General features: G+C 42.1%; 1 protein-coding gene across 1 annotated transcript in view; it reads right to left on the bottom strand.

Moving 5' to 3' along the window:
• The window catches only part of LOC114308905 (vesicle-associated membrane protein 714), a 37,169-nt gene that overhangs the window by 606 nt on the left and 15,075 nt on the right, over window positions 1-21,488 (bottom strand). The window lies entirely within an intron of this gene.

The raw sequence follows: 21,488 nt of genomic DNA, 5'->3' as shown, positions 1-21,488 counted from the left end.
AGTGATGATTTTTTTTAAGGTAATAATAATTTAGACGATAAAAGATATTAAAAAATAGATGATGACTCATGTCCTTGAACCAAAACACGCACGCTTTTCATTCATTTTTTGGACCAAAATACCATTCACAATCAACCAAGAAAAGTGAACTGGATTCCGATGACTAGCTTTCCACAACTGATATCTACAATTGAGAGAACAGCGACATTAGGATTTCATCATCTTCCGCGAAAATCTTTGTGATTCCTTCCTCACAAATTTTTCTAACACATTTTCACTGTTCATCATCATCTCAACTCATATTCATCACAGTGCACCTTTATCTCAGAGCATATCAGTTCGTAATTAGGATTTCATCCTCACTCTGGTAAGTTTTTCTACAAATCAATTAGTTTTTTTTTCTTTTCTCTCTCTCTCTCTCTCTCTCTCTCTCTCTCTCTCTCCTGGAAACAAAGTTAATTGGATTTTATAATAGCCTTCAATTAATTATGGTTTCAATTTTGTAATAAAAACCAGGTAAATTTGAAAAATGAAATTTCTTTGCGTTTTGAACTTATTCTTGAAGCTTGTTGTGTGTTTGTGTATGTAAATTTCTCTAGCATTTAAATTTTCTATGGCTTGCTTGATTTATGTTTTTTCTTTGAATTTTCTCTAGCATGTTTATTTCTCCATTTATTTATGTTTTTGTGGCTACTTTGATTTTCTCTGTCTATTTTGTACTTCTATGTGTAATTTTCTCAGTTATTGAAAATTTCTCTATATTTTTTTGTGGCTACATTTATTTATTTGTTGGAATTCACTGTGGAATTGATTTTATCTCTTTAGAATTGATTTTCTATTGAAAATTTCTCTGTTGTTTTTAAATTTCTCTGCTCCCTTACATTTTTTAATATACACCAACCTCTCTTTCCTTCAAATTTGATTCAAGTTCAATTCATTCAAATTTCTATGTTGTGTAATTTTCTCTGATATGTTTAATTTATGTTGCTTTGTTGATTTTCTCTGGCTAGTTATGTACTCGTATGTTTAATTTTCTCAGCTATTGAAAATTTCTCTGGGATTTTCTGTGGCTGGATTGATTTATTTAGTTAGAAACCACTTAAAATAAGCCATTAACCATCATGGTTACATCTCTGGTTATCTAATCTTACTTCATGCATCTAGGATCCTAAATGGGGTGCATGTATCATGCTTTGTATTGAACCATACCTTTCAGTTCTTAGTCTACAAAATGTTTCCATTAACAATGGTTCAATACACCAGATAGTTGTGGCTTTGGTCGTGGTTTAATTTTCTCAAGCATGTTTAATTTTCTCTGACCACATTAATTTATGTTGCTTTGTAGATTTTCTCTGGATAGTTGTGTACTTGTATATTTAATTTTCTCAATTATTGAAAATTACTCTGAGAATGAAAATTTTCTATGGTTAGATTGATTTATTTGGTTAAAAAACACTTAGTACTCTCTCTCTCTCTCTCTCTCTCTCTCTCTCTCTCTCTCTCTTTCTTGTATGCATGTAATTTTCTCTAACATGTATAATTTTCTCTAGCTTGTTTAATTTTCTCTAACATGTATAATTTTCTCTAGCTTGTTTAATTTTCTTTGCCATGCTTGATTTATTTTGTTAAAAACCACTTAATACTCTCGTGTGTGTAATTTTATCTACCATGTTTAATTTTCTCTAGCAAGTGTAATTTTATCTGACCACATTAATTTATGTTGCTTCTTTAATTTTCTCTGACTAGTTGTGTGCTTGTAACTGTAATTTTCTCTGAAATTTAATGTTGGCATTTTTACATTTTCATTGTTTAGAAATGGCAAAACGCAGCAGCAACAAAACACCAGAAACACCAAAAAAGAAACAGAAAGTCTCTGAGTCTGCCACTTATGATTTGAGATCAAAACAGAGCAGTAACAAAACACCACAAACACCGCACAAAAAGGAAAAAAAGAAAAGAAAAAAAGAAGTCCAAGTCCAAGAGGCAACTAGGAAATGACCAATGTACTTAGAAATAGCCCTTTAATATTTTTTATATATTGAAAGATTGATGATGGTTGATATATATGTATATATTTTTTTTGACTAATGTAAATTTCAAAATTTCATTGCTACTAATGGTTAAATATATTTTTTTATTTTTTTGTTTCTTTGATGATTACTAGTTCTCTTTATGTCTTATTGATAATGCATGCTAAGTAGTGATTATCAACATAATGTACATAGAGAAAATTATATTTGTAAAGAAATTTCTCTAGTTTGAAGTTGCAAGAATTTCACAGAGAAAATTCTAGTAACAAAGAAATTTATCTAGTATGATGCAAAGAGGGGACCTATCTGATCATGTAATTTGTAGTGCATTGTATTTATACAAAACAATGCACAAGGTAATTACACCATCCAATTCAAAAAAACCCAATGCACAAATTAATTTTCTCTAATATTGGAAAATTTCTTTAGATGAATTTGACTGGTATTATAAACACACTATCCAAAGTATGTTTTGCATTGATCTAGAAATTACAGAGAAAATTCAGAAAAAGTTCAGAGAAAATTGCAAAACACTATACACAAAAGACACATCTTGTAATATGATCCATATGTATACAAATTTCTCTTTGTTAACCAACATCAAAAAATGCAACATAAATTCCTTTAACATCCTCAAATGTATTATTTAATCAATAAAATGTATTGTAAACAATTAAAACGGATGAATATCCTCAACTATTTACTAAAGGTTCCTTACATGACCATAAAGGATAAAGGTTCCTCAACTATTTACTAAAGGTTCCTTACATGAATATCCTCAAACATTTCCAAAATATCCTCATCTTCTCTAACCCTAACCCTAACTCTATCCCACAACCGCCGCTACCATCAATCGTTGTTGTCAGTCATCCTAACTCTTTCTGCCGCCGTTACCCTCCGACTGACACTATCCCCTTTTCTGTTTCCATTCCTAATCCATTTGCGCCCCTACCATGGCAGCTGCTGCTCTTTCCTTCACTATTGACATTGCAACTCATATCTCCCTCACCGCCATCACCTTTCTCTAGTTCTATTGGCCACCCTTTGGCACTACCCATCATCTAGATCCCCTCCACAGCGCAACTCAGCTCCTCTGCTCTATTATTTGATCTGCAGTTTAAGAGAAAGAGAGAGAGAGAGAGAGAGAGAGAGAGAGAGAGAGAGAGATTTGGGTTTCCAGATCCAGGGTTTGAAGAGAAGAAAAAGAAGAAGAAGAAGGGGCTATAGGTGAAGATAGAGGGAAAGAGGAGCTGCAATGGGTGAGAGAATAACAGTGGAGCAAGGATTTGCAGAGAAGAGGCGCTGACTGAAGGAGATTTGGAGGGGCAACGCTGGCTTAGTAGCGGCAACAGTGAGGAGATGTTAAGGTTTAGGATTAAAGTTGGGATGGGGGAGATGGGGATGGCAGGGGGGTGGGTCACTGGAGCTAGGAATGGCAGAGAAAGTTATACCGAAGTTGGTAATGGCTGCGACGATGACGGGTAGCGAGTGGACGGCGACAGTTAGTGTCACGACCCAAACCCGCCCCTATAGGTTTAGCATCGTAACTGACCAGTAATCTTGGGATTATCGAAAGCTTCTGAGACAGATTAACATAATATTAGGGGCTAGCGGAAGCAAATAACAAATATACAACGTCTATTGAACTGTGCAGACTTATATGAGACAAAATTTTTTAAAGTTTAATCTGAAATTGAATGGCTTAATGATTTAAGAAACCAAAACTGAGATTGGAAATAAGTTTAATTTAATATTTGGAGCCTTTTGGGAGTTTGATTAAAAATCTGATTTAGAATGATAAATTTAAATATAATTAATTGGGCTATAATTGAAGTCAAAATTAGACTGATTAAAGTATGTGAGATTTGTAATTAGTTATGATTAATTTAATTATGTGTCAAGATTTGTTAAGATTAAGTGTTACTTAATTAAATTAATTCTAAACCTAAATTGAATTATGAAACAACCTAGAATTGAGGGTGTATTTGGGTGTGGATGTGCAGAGCAAATCTGTGTATGTGTGTACATGTGAGTGTTGTGTTGGAGGCTTGATTAAGTGTGCATGTGTCCAATGTGGTGTCAACAAGAGAGGCATGTGTGTGTGTGTGTGTGTGTGTGTATGTTGATGAGTCAAGAAGTAAGGTTCATTTCTTTTGCTTTCTGCTGGAAGAGTTGAGAGAGAGAGACAGAGAGAAGCTCAAAACTTATATGGAATTGAAGAAGACTTGAAGGAGCTAAGGAAAATCATCTCTGATTCTAAAATTTAAGCTTGAGGTGAGCATTCTAAGCCTTAACTTTGTAGAAAAATCCTCCACACATCATGAATTAAGTGAGTTATAGAATCAATTCCATGGTTCTTGAAAGAAAATGGGTTTGAACAAGAAAATTAAGCTAGGTTCATGGTTATGAAAATAAACTTAGAGATCAATTATTTTTGGTTGGATTTTGAATATCTTGCATGAATTTGAGTCTCATTTTTACATGCATGTAAATTGGAGGAATTAAAGAATAAATATGGAGATAATTGTCGGAATTCTTCAAATTGAGATTGGGTTTGTGAACCTTGATATATATATATATATATATGAGATGTATATTTGCATGCACCATGAGTTTTGAAAGGATTTGAGCCATGTAAGTTTATTATACATTTGATTTTGAAGAAAAGTTTGGAAACCATGAGTCCATGAAAATATGGGTTTTGATTTTGATTATTAACCCATGCATGTAATGTAATTTAAGAGTTTTATTTAATTTAAACAAATTTTGGAATATATTAAATTAGTTAGTTTTATTGGAATTACATATATTCAATGTTTGCTAGGAAATTGACAAGAAAATGAAGAATTGAAACTAGGATCAAGTTTATGAAGTTAAATTAGAAATTAATTATTTTGGGTTTAATTTTGAAAGTTATTGTTAAATTAAGCTCCATAAATTACATGCAATAAAGATTTAGTAAAGATTGATCATGGCTCATAATTATTTTCATGTTTTGATGAAATTTTGCATGAGTTTTGAACATGAAATTGGGTTTTAAAAGCTTAATTTATATTTTAGAATTTATGAGTTTGAAATTGGGTTTGATATGAAGAAAATGAATTAAATCTAAAATTGGACAAATTAGGAAATAAATTATAATTTGAATTTGACAATCAAGAATTAGTTTGATCTTAATTTGAATTTTATATATGCAGATATTTTTCTAAGAGCCTTTTTTAATTTCATATTTTGTAAGAAAAATGAAGAAAAGTTTTGAATCATAATATTCATGAAGTTATAGCTTTAATTTTGACAAATTAAGGAGGTTTTTGCATTAAGATTTGAAAATTAGTTATGTGTTCATATTTATTAATGACATTACATGTTGAAAAATGCATGAATCTAAGTTTTAAAATGAAATTTGGAAGCTAATCTTCAGTTTTGGAACTCAAAAAATTTACAGGCCGCTCGAGCGACCAATTGGTGGCTTGAGCGAACATTTTGAGCTTCTGATACTTTTACAGACAATACAGTCCACTCGAGCGACCAAGTGGTGGCTCGAGCGGCCACACTATTTTCAGCATGTTTTGAAAAATCACACTTTGTTTATAATTTCATCTCATTTCCTCCCAAAGCATTCTAGACATGATTTATGACTGAATGAAGATTAATCGGCTAACAATCAACATAAATTAGTTGATTAAAGAATAAGTCATTAACTTAGTAGTAATTGATTAAGAAGCCAAGTAAGAAATCAGTTTATTCAGAAAAGAATGATTTAGTAATGAAAGGGTATGTGAAATAAGAACCCAATTCATTTGATTAAAGAAAGAATAAGCATAATAGACCTTCGGATTATTTAGACAGAAGACAAGAAAAGTCAAGTTTGATCAAGGAAGTAATATTGTGTTTCAATGTGTATATGTTATGTGTTTGTGTAGGCCACGCGCTATTGTTTGCCTGATCCGTCTGTTCTACTGCTGCAGCTGTCTGTGAGTAATAACTTAGTAAAATTATGTTCATCTTTATTTATTTTCTGTATGATGAAATAAGATCTATTTTCTGAAATATTATGTACTATATAATGAATGATTGTCCAATTTTTTATATGTATTCATGACATCCTTGGCATATCCGTTAGCTGTTACCCAGTATCGGAGGTTCCATTATGGAACTTAATATGCCGACAATCTGTTACCCGTACCGGAGACTTCATCATGGAGCTCATCATATCTATTATCTATTACTTGGATTCAGAGGTTCCTTTATGGAACTGGTTATTCATAACCGCCATCTGTTCTGTGAGCGCTGATAGATGTACCACGTATGATTAAGCATGAACTCTAATTTCTGTATATGATTGGAACAAGAATATGAATATGATTATGATTCTATTTCTGATATGAACTGAATTTAGTTTTCTGTATCTGTTATAGACAACATTCATTAAACCCTTTACTTTGTTATTATTCACCAGGTCCCAGCTCATTGTATTATTTATGTATGTAGGCGATCAAGCGCATGATCAGGCCTAGAGCTTCTACTGTCTGGATTCTGTTTTTTTTGTCAGCCAACCTTTGTGCCTCTCATGGAGGTTTCAGATATGTCAAGTGATTATGACTTTTGTGATTAAAGTTTAAGTTTTGTTTTCTTGTTTTGGTTTAACAAGTGTTTTTGTTTATTCTGTATTTAGGACTAAGTTTCTTTTTGGTCTAGCCTATATATATGATGATGTGTAAATGTATGTATATAAACTTTAAAATTTTTTGTCTCATATAAGTCTGCACAACTCAATGGATATTGTATATTTGTTATTTGCTTCTGCTAGCCCCTAATATTATGTTAATCTGTCTTAGAGGCCTTCGGTAATCCCATGATTATTGGCAGTTACGATGCTAAACCTATAGGGGCAGGTTTGGGTCGTGACAATTAGGGTTAGGGTTAGGGTTAAGGCTGGTGGGAGTGGGTTGTGTGGATTGAGAAATTTGTGTGAAGGTTAAAAATGTAATTGACTAGAAGGATAAAGATGTAATAAATTTTTTTAAGGAAATTGAAGATTAAAGATTGTGGATGGGGTGTGTGAGTGAGTAAGGGTAAAGACCGAAGATTGTGGTATGTATTGAGCAAATTTCTTATTTATCAAATTATTAAAGGTGTGCCTCGAGTAGTGGTTGGCCTTGAGATGAAATATGATGTGTTAATAGAGGCACCCAAGGATTAGCTTGGAAAATGACTATTTTGCCCATGGTGTGTGCTATGTAGGGGTGAAAGAATTACCGGAAGGACCGACCGAACCGACCGAACTGAACAGTTTTCGGTCGGTGCTTTAAGTTTTCAATCGGGCGGTTTGGTTCGGTTTATTGTTTTCTGTACATTCGGTTCGGTTTATGGTTTTTGGTTTTGTGAACCGAACCGCACCGAACCGAACCGACTCATATAATATTAATAGTCTTAAAATCCTAGCCATCCACATCGCATCATCTAAGCCGTCCACGTGTCTCACTATGTTAAAAAAAGAAAAAGAAAAAAAAATACCACACATACACGGTTCACCAACCCACCACACACCACACACCACACACCATAGATTTTTTCTCTCTCTTCGTCTCTTCGTTTTCTTCCTAAGAAGAAGCTCTCTCAGTTTCTCCATTTTTTCTCCATTTTTCTCAAACTGTCACTCTATTTCTCTCACGGCCCTCTCTCGCCATCACTCTCTCTCTCTCTCTCTCAAGAATCAAACGAGAGCTCTCTGTTTTGAACGAGAGACACCGACCATCACTCTCTCTTCGCACTTCCTTCACTCATCAACGAAGCAGACGATGAAGATCTTGGTGGGTTTATAGCAAAATCAACAAGCAGAAGCTTAATCAAAACCCTAAGGTGATTTTCGAAAACCCTTTTATTGATTGTGCCCTAATTTTCGAAATCCCTTTTATTGATCTTGGTGGGTTTTCAGTTTTCCATGCAATTCCAGCTGTTTATTGTTTGCTTTGGTTTTGTTTTTGATGCAACTGTTGTTTGATTGCTGTGAATGTTGTGCTATCAGTTTGAATTTTTGTAAAAAATTGATCTTTTATTTTTTGGGGCTAGTGTGGGAATTGGGTTTTGGAGCTTGTTTTGTGATGAGATGTTGAAATGGGGTTTTGGGTTCAGTGGGAGTTGAATATGCTAGGTTGCTCTAGTTTTGTTGATTGGATTTGAGTCTTATAGGAGTCCTCATCATACTATAAGTTTAGTGAAAGCATGTGAATATTGAAGATTATTCAGCAAACTAAACTATTGAATATCAAGTAGTTTGAAAAGTGGCAAAACTTCATGACTTTTTAATCCCAAAAAAAAAAAATACTTGTGACCTCATTCCTATGTTTGATTCACTTGAGGAGCATTTTGACTTCAGAATTTTTGTAGTGGTTGTTTGGGGACTACCATGGTGCAAACAAGAGGGTTAAACCCCAATCCTGTCAAAAATTTTGATTGTAATACTTCTTAGCATTGTTAAACACATTACACTTCACAAGGCAAGAGTCCATTTGGAGGAAGAATTTTGATTTGCCCAGTTTTTATTCTAAATGATGTATAAAAATCAGTCTTACAGATCAATTGGAAGAATTGGAGGAGCTTGATTCAGGTATTTTTTTTCTTAAGTCACAAGTATTTCTTATTTTCTTTTCTTTTTTTTTTAATGAAAATTATATGTTTAACACTTTAACCTGTTGTGCATTGGGTCTTTTTTTAGTACTTATGGAAGGAACAAGCAACAAGGATGTAACTGTTATTGATTGATGCTTGAAAGCAAGGGTAAGAAATTGAATAGTTGATGTAATTTTTTTTTTATGTTAAATTGAATTATGTTGATAATAATTTTATTTTTTTTACAGGTCTCTTTTGCTTGCTTAGTTGGAAAGTTCATGTTACTACTGCTTGCCTTAGATGGTTTCTATTTTATGTTTTTGAGTTTTGAGTTTTGAGATTGATTATATTAATGGTCTGTAATATATATTAAGGCTTAGATTTAGACACATAGTTTTATGGTTGGATTGGATATATGGTTGGTTGATGGCTTAGACTTGCCTTAGATGGTTTCTATTTTATGTTTTTGAGTTTTTGAGATTGAGAAGGAGATTTGTGATCTGGATTGGGCCGTGGGAATAGCCGGGCAGATTTGGGCCGAACACAGTGGGCCATAGTAGCATGGGCTTGTCCAGATAGGTTAGACCGAGCTGTTTGGCTTCATGGTACAGAAACCGGTCAAGTGAGGATTCGACCAAGATATTCGCTGCCTCACTGGGTTCCACGGTTCGAGAGTTAGCTCAGCAGGAAGGCCGACGGTTAACCCGAGCTCAACTATGCCGGGATGCAACCGAGCTCGGTCGTCATTTAATACGGCGAGCGGAGCGCTCTGGCTAGCTGCACAATATGGCCGTTGATAACCGAGAAGCTGGAGCTCGGCTGCCGAGCTCCTAGTAGAGTGGGCTGGCAGTTTGGTTAGGTGGTGTTCAGCAAGATTTGTGCTGACAGATGGGATAGCAGCACCACGTGTTGAGAGACTAATTGGAGTAGATTTGGAGCGCAGAAGGTATATAAGCAAGTCTACGCCCCCATGCTGAGGCAGAGGCACATTTGGTAAGGTTTACACTAAACACTCAATCCTCTCTCTCTCTCTATCCCTGTGTGTGTCTAACTTGATCGTCGGAGGGGTATTCCGGCCACACACCGCCAGGTAGCTCTCCGTTGTGCACGCAGATCGATCGGACAGACAGGAGCTTGGAAGAAAGGAATACGGGTTTGCCTGAATATTTGCACCCCATACAATTGGCACCGTCTGTGGGAAGACTTAACAGACAAAACCTTGTCTTCCAGGCTCATCTGATCGCCGTCCATGGCGAACAACGACAAAATTCCGTTGTCTGCCATCGATGGAGTTACCCCGGAGTCAGGCAGACGGAGAGAAGGACATCCCACCATCATTCCTCCGATGGCGGACCAGGAGACTTCTCCATGAGGACATTCAAGAGACGCGCGAGATAAGCGCGGAAGAAGCTTTGGTCATTCATGGAGTCTAGACGATCCCCGGCGGCAGAAAGAATTGCATGCCAGACGACTGGAAAACAAGCTAAGGAACCAAGACGCCGTCATCCGGTAAATGGCGGCGGAGATGGAGGATCTTAAGCGGCATGTCAAAGGGAAGGGTGTAGCTGGAGTGGGAGACCACAATGAGCGCACCCAACCCCTCCGTTCAGGCAATCAGAGCTAGCGGCGTACTCCGTTCATCTCAATCACCAGAAGTTACAAGGTTGGAGATTCTGACGCGCACGTAGAGAAGTCCAGCGCGCAAGACAACACCTATCAACTCTCACGTCCGGCGACGACGTCGAGGTATTCTTATTCCGCTCGTTCAGAGGATTTGCGGGCAGTCTTGAAGGAACGAGCTCGTCAGCGGGAGGCTCAGAGGGTGCCGGCGTTCCAGCGGCTATCTTATGGGGTTCAAGCCAGTGAAGAGGTCGGAATGCCTCCACCCCGCCTCGCTGCGCCTCTCCTTTAGACACAGACTTGGCAAGGCTGAGCGCCACTCATTTCTCCCTGGAGATAGAAACAACACCGCTTCCAACGGGCTTCCACCAGCCAAAGTTCACGCTTTACGACGAAAAAACTGATCCATATATGCATGTGAGCCACTTCTGACAGGTCATGGCCGGACATAGGCGAGATGACGCTCTTATGTGCCTTACTTTCCCGTCAAGTTTGGGTGAGCTGGGCTTGAAATGGTTCGAAAGGTTGCCAGAGGGAAGCATCGAGGGGTGGCAGCAGTTGGCGGAAGCCTTTGTGACGCGCTTCAAAACCAACACTAAGACGCCGAAGGAAGTTGACCACCTTCTCAGTGTCAAGATGGAGCCGAGCGACACGCTTAAGGCATACAACTCCAGGTACTGGGAAACCTTCAACGAGATCTTGGATTGCCCGGTCAACCTTGCAATCACGCAGTATAAGCGTGGTCTCCCGGTCGGTCATAGACTGCGAGACTCGCTTACTATGTACCAGCCGACATTCATGGGCCAATTAATGCAGCGCATCAACAAACACATCCGAGTAGAAGATGATGCGGCAGCATCTACCGCAAAGGTAACTCCGGTAGCAACAGACAAGAGGTCGGCTGGCAAGGTGCACGCGGTCGGACAGGATACCAACCGTTCAAATGATCGTGCCGAGAAATCTGATCGAGGTTCAAATCGTCGAAACCGGGGTAGGTGTCGACGGAATGACTAGGATGAATACCCCCACGACGACGTAGCTGATGCAAACAGAAGGTTGAAAGCCAGGACAAGCATCACTACGGTCTTTAAGATTCCAATTTATCACATACTTAGCGAAATCCGTGACGAGGATTATGTCTGGTTTCCTGCTAAGTTGGGTGACGGACAGAAGGGTTTCAATCCGCGGTATCGTTGCACGTTTCACCGGGAGCGCGGCCACCGGACAGAGGACTGTTTGCCTTTGAGGCAACACTTGAAGAGCTAGTCGTAGCCGGATACCTGGACCTTTACATTGACGGGGACGTGAAGGCAAATCAAGCCCCGGTTGATCCGCGCGGACCGGATGACTTGGAGGCACCCCCTCAGGGCATTGTTAATGTTATCCACGGCATTGTGGAACCGGCGCGTGTGTGTGAACTCCGAGGTATGATCAAGACATCGGAGCACATGAGGGAAGTTTTGTCGGTCTAGCCCACGATCAAAAGGGGCAAGACCGAAGAAAAAGACGTAATCAGTTTCTCTACAAGGGACCTAGAGCGTATTCAAACGTCGCACAACAATGCCTTAGTGGTCACACTCCGCATCAAAGAATTCGATGTCAAGCGCATCTTGATCGATCGATTAGGGAAGCTCGGTCGAGATCATGTATTACGACGCATTCAAACAACTCAAGCTCCGGGATACAGACTTGGCTCCGACAACTTCGCCACTGGTTGGTTTCAACTCACAACCTGAGTGGCCTTTGGGAAAAATTATCCTGCCAGTCAAAGCGGGATCCGTGGTCAAGCAGGTGGAGTTCTGAGTGTTGCAGGTGCTATCTACTTATAACCTGATCCTTGGAAGGGGATGGCTTCACGCTATGCAAGCCGTAGCGTCGACCTTCCATTAGGTGATGAGATTCCCCTCGATTACGGGGGCAATTGAGGAGATTTGGGGCGATCAAGTCATGTCGAAGCAATGCTTTGTGGTAGTCAATGGGAGCCGAGCTGCCAAGGGCTTCGTCCAAATGATAGAGGGACCGAAAAATCGAGGAGTCCTTGACGATGTGGGCACAAGGGCCGAGGACAAAGCCGTCGAGGAATTGGTCAACATGCGAATTGATACACAGAGTCCGGACAGGTTCTTCTTGCTCGGCTCCAGCCTTACCACACAAGAAAGGACCGAGATGGTTGGGTTTTTGATGGCCAATATCGAAGTCTTCGCATGGTCGCCTTATGACATGCCCGGCCTCGATCCGAGTTTTATTTGCCATCACCTAAATGTCTTCCCCGGAGCCAAGTCGGTCATTCAGCGAACAAGGAGATCGGTGCTGCATCACGCCGAGGTAGTTGTAGAGGAAGTGAAGAACTTGCTTGAGGCACGAGCTATTCAGGAAGTGCACTACCCTCAGTGGATTTCAAACAGCGTGGTTGTACCAAAGAAAAATGGGAAGTGGCGAGTTTGTGTCGACTATAAAACTGTCAACCGAGCTTGCCCTAAAGATAGCTTTCCATTGCCTAGAATAGACAAGCTTGTGGACTTGACGGCTGGACATAACCGACTCAGTTTCTTAGATGCCTACTGCGGTTATCATCAGATTGCCGTGCATGGCCCCAACCGCAAGATCACCTCATTCACTACCAAGGGGACTCTTCTGCTACCGAGTCATGCCTTTTGGTTTGAAAAACGCTGGGACAACTTTTCAAAGGATGGTGACCAAGATATTCGCTCCTCTGCTAGGCTGGACAATGGAGGCGTATATAGATGATATGGTGGTTAAGAGCCGGCATCAAGCAGACCACTTGTCCGACTTGGCCGAGATGTTCGCCATTCTCAAACAACACGAGCTACGCCTGAATGCGTCCAAGTGTGCCTTTGGCATGGGATCCGAAAAATTCTTAGGCTTCCTAGTCACGAATCGAGGCATCGAGGCAGACCCCACACAAATCAGAGCCGTACAAGAATTAAAGCAGCCTAGCTCGGCTAAGGACGTGCAGCATCTAGCCGGAATGGCCGCCGCGCTTAATCGATTTATAAGCCGATCATCAGATCGCTGCCGCCCTTTCTTTCAAGCTCTGAAATCAAAGTTCTTATGGGATGAAGAATGTGACCGGGCTTTGGCCGAGCTCAAGGAGTATTTGTCTTCAGCGCCCCTGTTGGTCACATCGAAACCTGGCGAAGAACTCCACCTTTATTTGGCCGTTTCCCAGCACGCAGTCAGTGCGGTGCTTGTCCGATCAGAAGGAATCAAGCACCTCCCCATCTTCTACGTCAGCAAAACCTTGCTACCGGCAGAGTCGAGATACTTGCCACTGGAAAAACTTGCACTGGCATTGATGATGGCCTCTAGGAAGTTGGCGCACTATTTCCATGCTCATATCATCATCGTTTTGACCGAGTTCCCCCTCAAAGCTTTGTTCGAACGGGCGGATTTCTCCGGTCGAATTCTTAAGTGGGCGGTCGAACTGGGATAGTTTGACGTCAAGTTCCAGCCACGCACTGCCATAAAAGCCCAGACATTGGCGGACTTTGTGGCTGAATTCTCACCTGGAACTCATCTAGTATGCCCGGTGGATATTGCTGCGGCAGATGAGGAGGTGAATGCAGGCCGGACCGCAATAACACAGCTAAGCAATGACGGCGACGCGAAACTTGCGCGCCCCACCGAAGAACCTTCGGTTAGTACAGTATCACAGCCTGGCGATGCGATGACGGAGTCGGGTATCACCGACTAACCCGCCCCGTCCGGTACCGCATCACCAAGGGGGGAAGAAATGGACCCGCTCAGCACAGAGCCTGCAGTCGGCATAATACTGCAACTCGGCGATTCGTCTACGGACTTAGGCATTACGGATCAACTTGTTGAGTCCGACGCCGAATCGCCAAGGGGGGCTAAAGTGGAACCGCTCAGCACAGAACTTGAAGCCGAACAACCGAACAACCGTGATCCCATCAACCTTCAAGCCTCTCAGGACCCCTCAGACTGTTAAAAGCTCTTTGTTGGCGAAATGTGGAAACTTTTTATTGATGAAGCCTCGAATCGTCACGGAGCCGGGCTAGGTATCGTTTTGATTTCGCCAGACGGGCTGACTATCGAACATTCCATCACCCTCAGATTCCCGGCCTCAAACAACGAGGCTGAGTACGAAACGCTTTTGGCCGGCCTCAAGAGCGCGCTTCAGATGCACGCATCCGAGCTAATGGTTTACAGTGATTCCCAGCTTGTGGTTAACCAAGTTTCTAGGGTTTATGAAGCAAAGGATGACAGGATGATGAAGTACCAGGCTCTGGTCAGAGATCACATCAAGCGATTCCAGGCAATAAGGGTCCAACAAATTGGCCAAGAAGAAAACGGGCGAGCAGATGAATTGGCCGGCCTTGCTTCCATGGTCGACAGCACATCTCCCAACCCTCTCCTCATTGAATTCCTCCCGCGGCCCAGCATTGAAGAAACCGGGTAGACAGAAGTGCTCTGCGCCGAGCTAGGTCCTTCTTGGATAGACCCTGTTATCCTCTTTCTCAGAGACCGGACCCTTTCAGAGGAGAAGAAAGAAGCATATAAAGTCCGGGTGAAGTCAGAGCGGTTTTGGCTCTCTCCGTCAGGCGCTTTATACAAGAAGTCTTTTACCGGTCCTTATCTAAAGTGTGTGCACCCGAGCAACGTGGACGCCTTCCTGTACGAAATTCACGAAGGCATCTATGGCAATCACATAGGGGGCAGATCTTTGGCCTACCGAGCTATTTCGCAAGGCTACTGATGGCCGTGCATGCAAGCCGACGAGCAGAAGTATGTTCGCAAGTGTGAGAAGTGCCAGAAGTTTGCCCACCAAATTCACCAACCGGCCAGAGAACTTCTTCCCCTCACCAGCCCTTGGCCCTTTGTGATGTGGGGACTCGATATAGTGGGGCCACTCCCAACTGCACCAGGCAACCGGAAGTTCTTTATCGCGGCCACAGACTACTTCACCAAATGGGTTGAAGCAGAGCCTTTAGCAACAATCAAGGAGAAAGACGTTAAGCGGTTTGTCTGGCAGAATGTGATAACGCGGTTTGGCGTCCCAAAAATTCTGATTTCAGATAACGGCACCCAATTTGACGGTCGCCTATTCAGAGGATTTTGTGAAGACTTGAAGATTGAATTCTACAACTCTATCTCGGCTTACCCCTAGTCTAACGGTCAAGCCGAAGCATCAAACAAGACCATGCTTGATGCATTGAAGAAGAGGCTTGAAAAAGCCAAGGGAAAATGGGCCGAGGAACTCCCCAACGCCCTTTGTGCATACCGAACAATCCCGCGGCGATCTACCAGGGAAACACCTTTTGCTTTGGCATATGGCATGGAGGCCGTCATACCTTTGGAAGTTGGAATGCCCACCCTCAGAAGTGAAAGTTTTGAGCCCGAGTTGAACGCCGAAGCCATTGCCCTAGAATTGGACCTCGTGGAAGAATGCCGGGAAAAGACTCTCATCCATGTGGCCGCCTACCAACAAGAGCTCTCAAGGAAATACAACAAAACGGTGCACCCCAGACCATTCAAAGTAGGTGACTGGGTCTTGAGGAAAGTCATGGGCAATACCCTGGTGCCAGGTGAAGGCAAACTAGGGGCAAACTAGGAAGGACCCTACAAGATAATCGATCTGATGGGCAAGAGGGCATACCACTTGGAGGACCTGGAAGGCAGAGGAATACCCCGGCCATGAAATGCGGCCAACCTCAAACTGTACTATTTTTAGCTTTTGTTTTCTTTTTGTGCAAAGGAATTTTTCGCCTTATACTTCAGAATGTAATATTCTTTTTGTCAATATATAGAAGTGTCTCATCTTTGCCTTAGCATTCTGATTGTTGCTTTTTTAAGATTCTCAATCGTGATGTTTTACTCCGATTGATTTCGAGATTAAAACCGAGATGAGTTACTCCGGTTAATTGAGTTGATGATTTGCGCAACTTTTAGATTCTCAACCGAGATGTTAACTCCGGTTGAATGAGTTGATGATTTGCTCAACTTTTAATTTAAAACCGAGATGTTTACTCCGGTTGAATGAGTTGATGTTTTGCTCAACTTTTAGATTCTCAACCGTGATGTTTACTCCGGTTGAATGAGTTGATGTTTTGATCAACTTTTAGATGCTCAACCGAGATGTTTATTCCGGTTGGATGAGTTGATGTTTTGCGCAACTTTCAGATTCCCAACCGAGATGTTTACTCCGGTAGGATGAGTTGATGTTTTACTCAAAGACTCTCAACCGAGATGTTTATTCCGGTTGAATGAGTTGATGCTTTGCTCAACTCTTAGACTCTCAACTGAGATGTTTACTCCGATTGAATGAGTTAATGTTTTGCTCAACTCTGAGACTCTCAATCGAGATGTTTATTCCGGTTAAATGCGTTAATGATTTGCTCAACTTTTAGTTTAAAACCAAGATGTTTTATTCTAGTCGAAGGAGTTGATGATTTATTCAACTTCATAAGACTTTAACCACGATGTTTTATTCTGGTTACTCGAGCTTGTTAGTCTTGCCGAGATATTTAGCTCTGTTGAACCTATTTCGCTTGTAGACCGTACAAACACTTGAAGGAAATTGAGTTTTTTCATTGATGTGAAATGAAATTACAAGAGGAGGGGCGGATAGCCCGGTTACATGTGCAAGCCAAAAAAAAAAAAAAAGACAGAAAGAAACCTAAGCTAGGGGGGAAAGGTCAGGGAATTCGTCCTCGGTTGCCTCCAGGTTGATTGTTGCTGTTTGATCTTGGGCGCCGGGCTGCTCTGGATGGTTTTCTTGTTAAGCATTACCCTCGACTTCTTTTTCTCCTTCTTTCTCGGCCTCAGCCTGCAATGCAGCGAAGATATCGTTGGCGTATGGCACAAGGTAAGTCGGCAAGAAGACAGTTGGAGGAGAGGCAAATATGTCGATCCCAAGTCCTTGGCCGAGCTGCTCATAAGCAGTCTTCCAACCCGCCTTGAAGTAGATATCTTGGGTGGCATGAACCTACTTCGTGTAGCTCTCCTCGGCCTCCTTAAAGCCGACATTATTGGCGTCCTCCAGATCCTTCTCCCTTGACTGTTTCAAGGCCTCCAGCTCGGCCTTTATTGCATCTCTTTCCTGCTCGGTAGCACCAAGATGGCCGAGCAATTTGTCGTTGTCCGCATTTGTGATTTGCAGAGAAGACTTGGCCCACCCGAGCTCGGTTTGGAGGCTTGCAACCTGGCTGGCAGAATCATTGGCCTTCTGCCGGAGTCGATGAATGCGCTCCATGACCAAGTGCTGCTTCTGGATGACCTACAAGAAGAAAGTTTTGTTAGAAAGGAAACCAAACAAACACTGAAGAAATTTTAAGAGAAGTTTGAGATTCTTACCCTGGTCATGGATTTGACCGACGACTTCACCAACCGGGTGTCTGGCACATGATCACTGCCAACCACGTCACTCGGTAGCAGGAGCGCTTTGGTGAGGTCAAAGGCGAGCAGATGCTCTTTGTCGCCTTTGACAGAAGCTGTTGATGGGATCTCCTTCCCCCGGTGCTTGAGCTGCGGTTTCCACGCGGGTGTTGGGTCGACCGTGACGGCAGGTTGCTCGGTATTGAGCTCCGCAACCAGCTCGGTAGATGGGTCTGCACGAGGCCTTTTCCCAGCGCGGCGGATGTCTTGGCTTGCTTGCCCGGTGACGGTAGATGCCAACGCCACCACGGCCCCGCTGGATTGACCGGCAGCAGGAGAGCGGGTTGGTATGCTCAGTATCTCGGTGGATGTTACGGTGAGTAGGTTCTTGATACGGCTTCTCTTCGCCATTTCTTCTGCCTCGGTTAAACGGATGAAGGGGACGTCTGGCAGTGTGGGATCTGGAGGAGATGATGGAGCACGGAGAAAGTCTGTGACCTTACTCCGGCGTGGAGCTGAGTACTGTATGTTGGAGTGTAGCCGAGGAGCTCGTTACAATCCCGATTGCGCTAACGGAGCACGGTCCTTATGGCTGCTTCGTTGGGGTAGTGGTAGTTGGCTTGTAAGGCTTGGATCGCTGCAGAGAAAAGAAAAGTGTCAAGTACAGAATATTAAAGAAAGATAAATTGACCGAGCAGTTAGCACGGCTTACATGTCTCGCCGAAGTTCTTGCTAATGAACCAGCCCGGTACGTCGGCTGTTTCATAGTTACCAGACACCCAAAAGAAATCGTCATCGTGTAAGTCCTTGTCTAGAGTGCCAGTCACTATTTTTTCTTTGCCCGGTTGAATTTTTAAGTAATAGGCGAAGCTATCGCCCGTGTGCCCAAGGGTGTATTGACGGAGTATCTCGGCTAAACCTAAGTTGGTTCCTAGCCGGTTGCTCAACTCGTGGACCCCGTTGATTATTCGGTAAGTGTTTGTTGAGACTTGAGTGGGTGCCAGCCTGGTGCGGCGCAAGAATTCAGTCATCAGTGGGTTGACCAGGAAGCAGAGGCTTCCTTCAATGATGGATAGCACGGTGAAGGGGCACTGGTCTAATCTTCCCCAAGGGGTTGTCTCAATCTTGCCGAGCTCTAGGTGGACATCGGTCGGGATACCATACTCTTCCCGAAATACGGCCAGGGCAGCTGGAGTATCGACAAGGAAACGAAAGCGCCCCATGTGTAGTCGGCTGGTTTAGCTCGGCTGAGATGGTTTGGCAAAGACTGGTGTTTAATGGCTGCTCAGTCTTTGAGAGCCTCAGTACTGGTCTGTGGTCCCATTGGACTCTGTAGGAAAATGAAGGTAATTGTAAGTGGAAGCGCAGTCGCGCAAACGAGCTTGACTTTAGCTCGGTCATGAAGAGTGCCAGACCACCCCGGTCTGAGGGAGCTCGGTCGCTCAAGCGGACTAGATGTTAGCCCGGTCAAGCGACCAAGTTCTCTGCCTACCCCGGTTTCTTCTAAGGTTTCGACAAACTTGAATTCGCTCGGTCTTAATGCTTTTTGGGATCAAAGGAAGACCTGGAACCCGGTCCGCCCCAGATCTTCAGTGTTCATCAGAGAACATGTAGAACAATAAGGAGAATGACGGGTTAGAGAAGGTTTTGGGGGCCTATACCCTAAAATCTACGATTTGTGCCCTAAAATGTGAAGTATAAAGCGAAAAATTAATCAAAAAAGGATTCGAAGGACTTACCAGTTGAGGGCAGTGGCTTCTTCTTCGAACTCGAACTCAGGAATGGCAAAGAAAGCAAGGGCATAAGCTTTGGATCGTCAAAGAGGAAGGAGAGTCAGTAAGAAGGGGTTGAAGTGAAATGAGGCATGTTTATAGAGGAGGAAAGGCCGCCAAAAATTTGAATGCCAACGGATGCGATGGTTGGCTGCTCGAGGCCAATCAATGCATGACACGTGTCCCTATTAATAGAAGCGTCAGAGTTGAAGAGACATGAAGGTCAGACGAGCCATCAATTGAGTGAGTCAAGGAACCGAGCAAGGAAAGTAGCTCGGTTGACCTATTGCAAAACTGAGGACCGAGGCGTTACCCCGGTCAGAACAGGTAATCTCGGTTATGCATGCGTGGACGAAATTAAGGGGCAATTGAGAGGGAGATTTGTGATCTGGATTGGGCCGTGGGAATAACTGGGCAGATTTGGGCCGGACACAGTGGACCATGGTAGCATGGGCCTGTCCAGATAGGTTGGACCGAGCTGTTTGGCTTCATGGTACAGAAACCGGTCAAGTGAGGATTCAACCGAGATATCCACTGCCTCACTGGGTTCCATGGTTCGAGAGTTAGCTCGGCAGGAAGGCTAACAGTTAACCCAAGCTCGGCTATGCTGGGATGCACCCGAGCTCGATCGTCATTTAATACGGCGAGCGGAGCGCTCTGGCTAGCTGCATAATATGGCCGTTGATAGCCGAGAAGCTGCAGCTCGGCTGCCGAGCTCCCAGTAGAGTGGGCTGGCAGTTTGGTTAGGTGGTGTTCAGCAAGATTTGTGCTAACAGATGGGATAGCAGCACCACGTGTTGAGAGACTAATGGGAGTAGATTTGGGGCGCAGAACGTATATAAGCAAGTCTGCGCCCCCATGCTGAGGCAGAGGCAGAGGCACATTTGGTAAGATTTACACTAAACACTTAATTCTCTCTCTCTCTCTCTTTCTATCCTTGTGTGTGTCTAACTTGATTGTCAGAGGGGTATTCCGGCCACACACCACTGGGTAGCTCACCGCCGTTGTGCACGCAGATCGATCGGACAGACAGGAGCTTGGAAGAAAGGAAAACGGGTTTGCCTGAATATTTGCTCCCCGTACAGATATATGGTTGGTTGATGGCTTAGACTTGCCTTAGATGGTTCTATTTTATGTTTTTGAGTTTTGAGATTGATTATATTAATGGTCTGTAATATTTATTAAGGTTTAGATTTAGACACATAGTTTTATGGTTGGATTGGATATATGGTTGGTTGATGGCTTAGACTTAGACTTGGATACAAGGCTTAGACTTTATGGTTGGATATATGTTATTTTTTATTTTTTTGTTGGTATATGTTAATAACAGGGCAGGCCTAAAATGTGAGGCCCCAAACTTATGCAAGAATTACATGGCTTTAGGCCCAAATTTTATGTAAATGGATAAGAATATAGGCCCAAAATGTGAGGCCCAAACCTATGCAGGAATTACATGGCTTGAAGCCCAAATTTTATGCAAATGGATAAAAATATAGGCCCAAAATGTGAGGCCCCAAACCTATGCAAGAATTACATGGCTTGAGGCCCAAATTTTATGCAAAATGGATAGAAATATAGGACCAAAATGTGAGGCCCAATCAGCAAAAAAAAAAAAAAAAAAAAGAGCAAACAAATCGAAAAACTGCACCGCACCGTAATAAATCGAATTGCGCTGGTTTATGTCATTTTTCTGGACGGTTTGGTTCACAAATATGTAAAACCGAAATTACCGATTTGGTGTAAAACTAGTGAAAAAATCGACCGAACCGAACCGATTTCACCCATAGTGCTATGTGTTTGTGTGTATTTTTTTATGGGTATTACATCATATATATATATATATATATAAAATATTAAAATAATATAGTACAAAAAAATATTTATAAAATATAATTTTTAATATTAAAATATATCAAAAACACCGAACAGTATTTACAATATTTCATATAGTTAATCCCTCTACTAAAATATATCACAAACAAACACACTAAATATATCACAAATAAACACAATTTTCTTTAGTCCCCTCACTAACCATCTCCTCACTAACAACCTACCTAATCTAACTCTAAGGTCACGTTTGTTTTGCCTCTTGGAG

This window comes from Camellia sinensis, chromosome 14 (assembly GCF_055761805.1).
Source record: "Camellia sinensis isolate YWXY chromosome 14, ASM5576180v1, whole genome shotgun sequence".
NCBI classification, from domain to species: domain Eukaryota; kingdom Viridiplantae; phylum Streptophyta; class Magnoliopsida; order Ericales; family Theaceae; genus Camellia; species Camellia sinensis.
Note: the sequence above shows the minus strand (reverse complement) of the source record. Positions and strands in the feature narration are given on the sequence as shown.